This window comes from Schistocerca serialis, chromosome 8 (genome assembly GCF_023864345.2).
Source record: "Schistocerca serialis cubense isolate TAMUIC-IGC-003099 chromosome 8, iqSchSeri2.2, whole genome shotgun sequence".
Taxonomy (NCBI): Eukaryota; Metazoa; Arthropoda; class Insecta; order Orthoptera; family Acrididae; genus Schistocerca; species Schistocerca serialis.
Genome location: NC_064645.1, coordinates 572,834,530 through 572,844,173, shown reverse-complemented (window position 1 = coordinate 572,844,173; position 9,644 = coordinate 572,834,530). Strand labels below are relative to the sequence as shown.

Genomic DNA, 9,644 nt, shown 5'->3' with positions numbered 1-9,644 from the left:
GTGGTTCAAACCTGCGTCCAGCCATTCAGATATAGGTTTCCTGTGATTTCCCTAAATCGCTCCAGACAAATGCTGGAATGATTCCATTGAAAGGGCATGGCTGACTTCCTTCTCCATCCTTCGCACAACCCGACCTTGTGCTTTGTCCCTAATGACCTCGATGTCGATGAGACGTTAAACTCAATCGCCCTTCTTCCGAAATTTCTGGCTGCTCTAAATTGCTGTATATCTTTTCTTACTATCTGGCGTGTGAGAGGGGAGAGATCATAGCCGTCTTCCACAACTGTCACAGGGATCACATTGAGGAGTTGGTCTTCCTTCTCTTGTCTGCCTCTTTTTCTGTCCAATTTCCTCAATGTGCTCGCATTATTTATGTTGTGACTTCCTTTACGAGAAGTGCATGGTATATATCTTCTCTGACACCTTTCATCAAGTGTCAGACTTTATCGGCTTCCATCATATTCGAATTCATGATCACAGCCAGTTGAAGTTCCAAACAACAAAAGGCACCGCTTGGGGTGCCAAGCAACAAAAGCCACGACTTGGAGTGCCAAACTGAGAGAGATACTAGTGTATGTGACAATCAGTAGAGAAAACTGACATGGTTGAAAATATGTGTGGGAAAGGAGGAGGAAGGGGGGGGGGGGCACAGAAATAAAAGTCACTTTTCACTGTTACAAAAAAGAGTTCTCAAACCAGCCCTGTTCACAACATGGTATAGGGGGAAAATTGTCTGTATGTAAGACTGTGCCATTTTACTGTGACATTAGGCCCCATCATTCAATGGCTCTTCCCACCAAGTGGACTTACTGATGTTTATCATCAAATGTTTTCTTCAATTTGGCCTGGAATTTGTTATAGCTCCCTTTCATTGTTCTCAAACTGTTGCTGAGATGTGTTGTCCAAATGAAGCTCACATCACGTTATCTCACCTGTCCTGTATGGTGTTTCGGTCGAATCCTTGTTCTGAGCAGCGTCTATGGAAAACGCTGGTGGATGGCTCATGTGCAGCTGACTTATTGCTGCTTTGAAATCCATTTGCCTCTTGAATAAATGGGCTTTTGGAATGATTTACTGCTTGTATTCCAGTTTCTTTCTGTACAGGCGACGGCTTTTACTTCGCCTAAAGGCCAATCCACACTAGGCTTCAGATCAGTCATTTCACGTAACATCCACACATTCCACAATGCATTTCAAATGTGATATTCACATACACTGCCAACGAACACTCACGTCACGTCAGGGTTTCTCGGGAAGAAAGTTTTGATAGTGTCGTTGTCTGTTAACATCGGAAGTTAATCTGTTATTGCTGCGCTCACTTATGGAATACTAGTGAAATTCATGCTTTTGTTTCTTCTTAATGTTATTTTAATTTTGTGCTTTGTTTTCGTTACAAATTGCAAACATTCCTCCACGACTTGAATATTTTTTCCATTGGGTGTTTTTCAGCAAGCGAGGTCAGGTGTATAAAATTGGATAATTATCTAGGTTTCACAATAACAGAACAGTGCTGACTCCCATACTGTGTATAAATAAGAACATAAGTTGACAAAGCAATTTTCATTAAATAACATTTTAAGCGAGAAAGTAGGCTGTAATGTAAAAAAGTACAGGTATTGGTGACATTATTAACTAGATAAAAAATAGAATAATGGATAAGAATAGAAGGTCAATTTATTCCCATATAAATATTTGTGTATACATATTTTCACTAGCAAATAAATGTCAGAGTTTTGAAATGTTGTTTCACACCTCAATACTTCATCACCTTATATTGATCAAGAACATACGTTATGAAATTTGCTTTGCCCAATAATAAACGTCATCATTTTTAGTTCCTCAATTCCGACACTATACTCCAACTTTTTGTGCCTAATAACCTCAACTTTACAGTTCGGTACTGGGCCAAGCTTTGTCACACTTGGATTATTCTAGCGATTGACAGAGAAGGTTGTGAATACCAGCTCTGTGCAAGGAATTTCAATGAAGCTCACAATTTTCAGCATTATCTCCAGAAATGATCATGACCTCCTGCATCAAGTGGAAACATCTGAACCAGAGACATCGAGTGTTCTGTGGCAATGTAGGCTGCGACTTCCTGCATTTGACCCAAACGGCCGAGAACTTTGGGGTCTCCCTAAATGGGTCAGGTGTACACTGAACATCAGATGCTAATACCCAGGTAGCTGGCTGAGTGTGGGATGCACACAAAGATTTTTTAGATTAGGTGACTCTTCGTGCAGTCCAGATAACGACAGCTGAAGGAGACCCAGAATTATAAGAGTAAGGACAGCAAGAATGCGCTCTAGAGGTGAGAGTATTAAAATCCAAGTAAATAGCTCCTGGTGGACTGGCTACAAAGTATCAGAGTTGGTAGTGCTCCTGAAAAGTAATGCAGGTACAGTTAATGTACAGAAAGCTGGTTGAAACCCGAAATTGATAGCAGTGAGATTTGTGGGAAAAATTTAAGTGTTTTTCGAAAGGGTAGACTAACGGGAAATGGAGATGGTGTATTTGTCACAGTAGGCATGAAACTCAAATCCAATGAGATTGAAATTGAATCTGCATGTGGGGCAAAACTCAGTATCAGTGGTGCCTATAAAATGGTAATTGGATCCTTCTATAGCCCACCAGACTCACATCCCGATATAACCGAAAACTTTAGAGGAAACCTCAGTGTACTTGTATGTAAGTTCGGTGAAGACTTTAATCACCCAACAATTAAATGACACAATTACAGTTTTGTTAGTGGTGGACGTGACAGTCATCATGTGAAACATTACTAAAAACCTTCTCTAAAAACCTTCTCTAAAAAATACGCTACTCTTGGAATATCATTCAATGTACCAGAACATATTTATATCCACTTTGTACAAAACAACAAATAAACTTTATGACGTAAGCCCACACATTACCGGACACCCAGAATCAGTTAATTACACATTTTTGAACACAAGCTTTTATCGTGACTGACTATCCATGTCCAGTCCACGTACTCTCAACAGTAGTTCAACGTCTACTAAACAGTCACTATCTTGAGTCATTCCATTTGTTTTTCAACAATACAAAGCTACATTTCATATTGAAGGTATTTGATTATTCTTGGCAGGTCACGCTGAACACTTGCCAGCGCCGACGAATTATCTCCCTTCCAGTTTCGCCTGCACAAACATTAAATGGGTGCAGTATCCCATGCTCATCCTTACGCCCTGCTTTAAAATAACGCATGTTCGAAATGGCTGGAACACAAGTGTCTTCAGACTTTCGTAAAATTCTGGGTGCACTAGACTCCTCCATGACAACCAGCATGGATTTCGAAAACATCGATCATGTGAAACCCTGATCACGCTTTTCTCACATGGCATAATAAAGCTTTGGATCAAGGTTGCTGGATAAATCTATTATTTCTTCATTTCTGCAAATCATTTCACTCAATATCAGGCCTACACTTCTTGTCCAATGTACGATCATATGGAGTATAGAATTAACTTTGTGACTGGATTGAGGCCTTTTTACTAGGGAGGAAGCAGTATGTTATCTCATATGAAGGGTCGTCGTCAGATGTAGAAGTAACTGCAGTTATGGACCAGGGAAGTGTGTTAGGTCCCTTGCGGATCATGCTGTATATAATGACCTTGTGGACAATATTAATAGCACCCCCAGACATTTAAGAGATGATGCAGTTACCTAGAGTGACATGCTGTCTGAAAGAAGCAGCATAAATATTCAATCAGATCTTAATAAGGTTTGAAAATGGTGCAAAGACTGGCAACTTGCTTTAAATTTTCAGAAATGTAAAACTGTGCACTTCCCGAAACGAATAAATGTAGTATTCTGGAAATACAGAGCCAGTGAGCCACAGTTCGATTTGGCCAGCTCCTACTAATACCTGGGTATAACTCTTTATAGGGATATGCAATGAAATCATCGCATAGGCTCAGTCATGGGTAAAGCAGGTGGTAGACTTTGGTTTACTGGTAAACTACCAGGAAAATATTATCAGTATACAAAGGAAATTGCTTACAAATCACTTGTGTGACCCATTCTGGGATATTGATCAAGTGTGTGTGACCCTTACCAAACAGGACTAACAGGACATATTGAAGGTATATAGAGAAAGGCAGCATGTACTGTCACAGATTCGTTTGACCCACTGGATAGTGTCACAGAGATACTAAAGGATTTGAACTAGCAGATTCTTGAAGACAAATGTAATCCATCACAAGAATGACTACCGACAAAACTTCTGGAAACAGCTTCAAATAATAATTCTATGAATATAATACAACCTCCTACATATCACTCAATAGTGATCATGATGGCAAGATTAGATTAATTACAGCACACACAGAGGCATTGAAACAGTCATTCTTCGTGTGCTGAATATGTGAATGGAACAGCAAGAAACACTAATAACTGGTTCATTGGGACTTACCCTCTGCTATACACTTCAAAGGGGTTCACATAATACAGATGTAGATGTAGATGTAGATGATGTGATGTGACTGATTGTATGAATTGGTCTTAATTAGAGATGTGCTGATGTATATATTTTGACGTTCCCAGCGTTTCCACCAATGTCACGTCGTGACCACAATCAGGTCAGAACCCGAGAACAGGGTCGTCAGTGAAGTACCGGTACAACCCTGGAAACACGTTTATTACAGACATCAGAGTACAAGCAGAACAGAACAAAAGTGTCTTCTGGGTGGAGACTGATTCTATTTATATTATCATCGAATATTCCAGAATATGCAAACATAAGAAATTTCCAGAACTTCCTAAAATGGTAAGGAATAAATAACATACATGAGGTGGAGAGCGGATTGGAACTGGCGCCTCCCAGCACAGTAAACGAAGACACTAACTGCTACTCGATGTTGTATGCAGCACAGTTAAAGGCAGTATTGTAAGTGATATTAACAAACGAAATGTGGCACCTATCTTTAATGATAACTATTTAATTACGAATTCAATTTACAAAAGTTGTTCGTTAGAGCAGTGGATCCTTCCTTGTGACGGCTTTCTTTGAACCACAAGAGGCCTAGAATGAATGGAAGACAATGTACGAATGAATAAATAAAATTGTTTACTCAGTGAGTTTTAAAAAGCTGCAGTTGATGTGATGTTACTATGATAGGGGCAGTTGTTAGATGCTCGATAAGTTACAGCAAGCCAATATTGTAGAAAAACGGTTATGGAATATGGCTATTTTCAAGTTCAATGATCAGTATTTATCTCCTTAAGACAGGTTGTATTTTTTATTTGAATCTGTTTTTATCACTTCATACCATCTGCCATGGTTTGCGGAACTAAGACTTGAATTTGGGATGAGTTGCCTGTTTTAACAAAATGGAATAAATTTGGCAATAGATTGATTATATTTTAATTAACGTGATGTATTACAGAAAATTGACGAAATATGTTTGGCAAAGAAGTAAACCTTACTAATATTCCACAAACAAAAAACTTTAGGAACGATCAAATTTGTGTGAAATGTATATTCTAATTAAGGATAGCCATCTCTGGCGATATACCAAGTCAGTCCTCGATAGTAATGGCGTTTGTGTTTGTATGTGATTGTGATGTATAGTTTGTGAAAGTTGTTCGAGTCTGACCTGAGGTAAATATTTTAATTGTTTTTATCGTTTTCCATAAATATAAAATAAGTGGAAATTGTATTTTAAGAATGGCAATATTGCTTTTTGGAGGAGAATGTATCCTCATAATGTAAGCACATGTTAATGACTGACGGAAGATAAATATTATGAAAAGTAAGATATATACAATATTACGTGCAATATTTCCACTGTGTTCCTGTTATTTTTATTGTGGCTGTCCAATTTGCGATCTAATTAAACATAAATACCAGCACCAGATGCGGACCATATTGCTGATTTTACTACAAGTAATCGTGTGTAGTTGTTCGAACTTAGCATATAACATTCTTACGCAAGAATTGTACTAAGTAGCCTCAAGGTTCGGAATATTTAGTTATATCTTAATATTACTGATAATCCCGAAATATTGTAATCCATTGGAAGTGTTTGCATGATGCCCACTGTCTGTTTAATATTTTTTCAGTTATATTTAAATAAAATTGTGTCCCGTAATGATCAGAAAATGGCCAAGATTACATCTGTTATGTTGTCATTATATCTTTTGTTGTGCAACCAACAGATTTGCGCTCCAGTGTCCAGGAAGTGACCATGAAGTGTAGCTCGCTATTTTTGTGTCACTCTGTTATTGTGGTTGCAGACCAGTTCTTTTTTTTATTTATTTACTATAGTAAATATTAACTTTGTGGAACAGAATATTACAGTGTGTGTTAAGTGTCATACACTCCCATGCTTACATCACTGTTGTAAACATTGTTTACCCACATGCAGTGTATAGGTTTTTGCATATTTATATCAGAAGAAATAGTCTTCTGTGTGGTATGTATCATGGTACTAATGTTACCAATCACAATATGGTCTTAGTGCTACAAGATACTATAGAATCTTAGGAGATGATGATGTTTCAAGTTTGGTACTGGGACCCCCCCCCCCCTCCCCCCTCTGAAATCTTCGTTGTGAAAATTATTTGTAGTGTAGCCCGAATTCCACTTAGATGATAGAAAGGTTATAACTTGGTTGAGCTGGTGAAGCCAATGAATGTGAAAGCCAAATAATGGTTGTGGCAGCAGAATGACCTATAGCATTGCCTAATGTTTTCATCATGCCATATTTAAATGCAGTGTGCCATATTTAATGCACTTTTCACCATACATACTAAAACTGCACGGTGAATTCAGAAAACATATATTAGATAATGGACATGTCTATGTGAGTAAAAAACACAAGGGGGGGGGGGGGCTGCTCCATGTAACTTTTACTGTGGTCTGTCATCATACTCACTCTCCATAGGCTCTTAAATGAAAACAGAAGATACTCAACAACAATGTAATCAAAGAGAGAGAGAGAGAGAGAGAGAGAGAGAGAGAGAGAGTGTGTGTGTGGGGGGGAGGGGGGGGGTGGTAAGTGTAAGTAAAGTTTTCTGGTTTCCTGCCATTTTTGTTGGCAGATTCAGCAACCACATGTAAAGATAAAGCTACTGAAATGATGGATTAATGATAATGTGTAACAATTACTTTTTAGTCCATATTCTTTTGAATACGCACACACATAAATTTCCACATGTTTCAATGCTATTGATGAAGTATCATTCTTCCTGTTACTTAGTTATAATGTAAATGGGTAAATAAAAAAAAAATCTTCCCACCAAGTGGCAGCAGGGCACACATATACAAAGATTAAGGATATTTACAAGCTTTCGGTGCCAGGGGTTCCTTCTGACATAATGGTTGAAGGAGAAGGTTGCACCAGACGATTTTCAAATCTAGTATGGTGCAGTCGCCAATCCATTTTCTTCAACCCTTCTGCCAGGAGGAGCCACAGGCTGTGAAGGCTTGCATATTTCCTTCATCTTTATATGTGTCTTCTCGTTCTGCTGCTTGGTGAGTAGATTTTTTTATCTATCTAGTTACACTATAGTTTCAAAAATTGATTATTTTCATTGCTAGATTAATTATTTAGTTTGATATTTCGCAGATCATTTTGCACAGTAAATCGTAATGAAGTGTAACGAGTCATTTTACTTTCACAGCAAAAATTAATTTGTAAATATGACTGTATGCTAAACAAATATTTTTTAGTCCTTCTGGTATTGTAATTATGTACATCATTGTTCTTTTTTAACTGCAGTGGATTATTTGTAACAAACTTCGTGATGACATAAATATACTGTAAAGCAGTAATCAAAATGCCCAACTCCTTAAACAGATATCTACAAGATAATCGTGGGTGACCTTCACATATTACTTGTACAGCATGTTTTTGAGTTATGAAGACTTTCTTAAAGATGTCATATTCCATATGACATTTTTGTTGTGGTCTTCAGCCTGAAGACTGGTTTGATGCAGCTGTTCATGCTGCTCTATCCTGTGCAAGACTCATCATCTCTGATTAACTACTGCAACCTACATCCTTTTGAATATATTTACTGTATTTGCCTCTTGGTATCCCTGTATGATTTTTACCCATCCAATATTATATTGGAGCTTCCTCAGAATGTGTCCCATCAACCGATCCCTTCTTCTAGTCAGGCTGTGCCACAAATTTCTTTTCTCCCCAGTTCCACTCAGTACTTCCTCATTAGTTATGTGAACTACCCTTCTAATATTCAGCATTCTGCTGTAGCACAGCATTTCAAAAGTTTCTCTTCTCTTCTAAACCATTGATCATCCATGTTTCACATCCTTACATTGCTACACTCTAGACAGATACTTTCAGAAAAGACTTCCTAACACTTAAATCTATATTTGATGTTAACAAATTTCTCTTCTTCAGAAATGCTTGTCTTACCCTTTCCAGTCTACATTGTATATTCCCTACATTCAGCCATCATCAGTTATTTTGCTGCCCAAATAGCAAAACTCATCCACTATTTTAAGTGTCTCATTTCCTAATCCAATTCCCTGAAAATCACCTGATTGAATTTGGCTACATTCCGTTAGCCTTGTTTTGCTTGTGTTGATGTTCGTCTTATGTCCTCCTTTCAAGACATTGCCCTTTCCATTCACCTGCTCTTCCATGTCCTTTGCTGTCTCTAACAGAATGACAATTTCATTAGCAAACTTCAAGGTTTTGATTTCTTCTCCCTGAACTTTAATTCCTACTCTAAATTTTTCTTTGGTTTCCTTTACAGGTTGCTCAGTTTACAGAGTGAATAACATCAGGAATAGGTGACTACAGTGTCTCACTCTCCTCCCAACGACTGCTCCCCTTTCATGGCCCTCAACTCTTATGTGCGCTTTGTGGTTTCTGTACAAGTTGTAAATAGCCTTTCTGTCTCTGTATTTTACCCCAGCTGTCTTCAGAATTTCATAGAGAGTATTCCAGTCAACATTGTCAAAAACTTTCTCTAAGTCTACAAATGCCAGAAGCATAGGTTTACCTTTCCTTAACCTATCTTCTAAGATAAGTGCAGGGTCAGTATTGCCTTGTGTTTTATTACATTTTACTGAAATTCAAACAAATCTTCTGTGAGGTTGATTTCTACCAGTTTTTGTATTCTTATGTAAATAATTTGTGTTAGTACTAGTTCAGGTTCATCTGTCAGCAACTGCTTTCTTTGAAATTGGAATAATTGTGTTATTCTTTGAATCTGAGTGTGTTTCCCTTGTCTCATGCCTCTTGCACACCATATGGAAGAGTTTTGTCATGGCTGGCTCTCCCAGGGCTATCAGTAGTTCGGACAGAATGTTGTCTACTCCTGAGGCCGTGTCTTTCAGTGCTCTGTCTCGTTCTTCTCATATCTCCCATCTCATTTTCATCTACATCCCCTTCCATTTCCATAAAATTGTCTTCAAGTTCATCTCTCTTGTACAGGCCATTTATATACTCCATCTACCTTATGCTTTCCCTTCTTTACTTAGTACTGGTTTCCATCTGAGCTTTTGATGTTGATACAGCTGCTTCTCTTTTCTCCAAAGGCGTCTTTAATTTTCTGTAGACAGTTTCTATCTTTCCTCCAAAGAAATATGATTCTAAACTCTTAAATTTGCCTCCTAGGCATTCCTGTTTGCCATTTTGCATTTTGCG

General features: G+C 38.0%; 1 protein-coding gene across 1 annotated transcript in view; it reads left to right on the top strand.

Moving 5' to 3' along the window:
* The first annotated feature begins 5,549 nt into the window (after positions 1–5,549).
* Positions 5,550–9,644, top strand: part of LOC126417128 (uncharacterized) — a 319,349-nt gene continuing 315,254 nt past the window's right edge. The window contains exon 1 of the mRNA XM_050085024.1: positions 5,550–5,623. The gene's annotated coding sequence lies outside the window, so the exon portion shown is untranslated. The remainder of the gene's footprint in view (positions 5,624–9,644) is intronic.